General features: G+C 44.4%; 1 protein-coding gene across 1 annotated transcript in view; it reads left to right on the forward strand.

Moving 5' to 3' along the window:
- FOXJ3 (forkhead box J3) overlaps positions 1-1,515 on the forward strand; it is a 149,635-nt gene that overhangs the window by 18,137 nt on the left and 129,983 nt on the right. The window lies entirely within an intron of this gene.

Raw genomic sequence — 1,515 nt, forward strand, 5'->3', positions numbered from 1 at the left:
CTCAAGCGAGTCTCCTGCCTCAGCCTCCCAAGTAGCTGGGACCACAGGCGCCCGCCACAATGCCCGGCTATTTTTTGGTTGCAGCTGTCGTTGTTGTTTGGCGGGCCTGGGCTGGATTTGAACCCGCCACCTTAGGTGTATGTGGCTGGTGCTTTAGCCACTTGAGCCACAGGCACCAAGCCGGTTTCAGATTTTTAAAGGCATCACATCCTTTTTATAAGTCAAATCTTAAGTGAAGTTATATAAATGAAGCAGATACATGTGGGGCTTTTTTGCTTGCTTAGGATTCTACCCTCAGCACTGGCCCCTGAGGGATTGCTATGGTTCTGAGAGTACATAGTTGAAAAATAGTCTGAACCTAATCTGTTAATCGAAATCTTTCAGATTAGAATATGAAGTGTTCACAGCAGGACCATTCTAATTACATGTGATTTTGTAGTCACCTGTATCAATTCAGCATATTGAGCACCTAATATATTGTCAGATACTATTCTGAATGCTAGGGCTATAGCGGTAGACCTAACAGGTGAATCCCGTAATCATGGAGTTTGAATTCTGTTGGAGGGACCATTAATAAACAAGGTAAGTAGAAGTATTTGTTAGATAGTGACAGTGATAAGGGCTAAGGAGAAAAGTAAAATAGAGAAGGATTGCAAGAGCAAGAAATACAGAGTTATGTGTTACTTTAGACAGGCTAGCCAGGTAAAGCTTCCCTCTAAAGAGGACATTTGAATGAAGACCTGAAAGAGTGATGAAAATAGCTATATTGGGTATGTGGAAGTTGAGCATTCTAGGCGGAGTGACTGCAGGCAGTCCTAAGGCAGGAGGGTGCCTTATCCTTTTGAGGAACAAGAAGGATATCATGTGGCTAGAAGAGTACACATGATGAGGAGAGTTGTAATTGCCCAGCTTTGAAGGGCAGAGGGAGGGATACAGAATTGCTAGAGCCATGAATGTGAAGGTAAGGCATCCCTAGGCTTGAGAGAAATTCTGGTTGTCTAGAATGTCACAAATGAAAAGTGAACAATGACATTACCTTTTTAGTTTTTATGTTCTTGAATTCTTATAGCTCAAGGTTGGCTGTCCTCTCCCTCAGTGGAAAAGCTTTACTTATGCCAGTATGACACTTCTTTTCATGCGAATGCATCCATCTTATAATGGAAATAGATGGAGAGATTGCTCTCTCCTTTGCTAGAGTTTCCCCAAATAAGGGACACTTGTAAAAGTCTGAAAATAACTTTTTTTTCTGGAGATAGTCACTCTTTTTTTTTTTTTTGAGACGGAGCCTCAAGCTATCCTCCTGGGTAGAGTGCCATGGCATCATGCTCACAGCAACCTCCAAATCCTGGGCTTCTCACTCCTGCGAGTCTCCTGCCTCAGCTTCCCAAGTAGCTGGGACTACAGGTGCCCGCCACAACGCCTGGCCATTTTTAGGTTGCAGCCATCATTGTTTGGCGGGCCCGGGCTGGGGATTTGAACCCCCACCTTAGGTGTATGTGGCTGGCGCCTTAGCCG

This window comes from Otolemur garnettii, unplaced genomic scaffold (assembly GCF_000181295.1).
Source record: "Otolemur garnettii isolate 467f Iridium unplaced genomic scaffold, OtoGar3 scaffold00144, whole genome shotgun sequence".
Classification (NCBI taxonomy): Eukaryota; Metazoa; Chordata; class Mammalia; order Primates; family Galagidae; genus Otolemur; species Otolemur garnettii.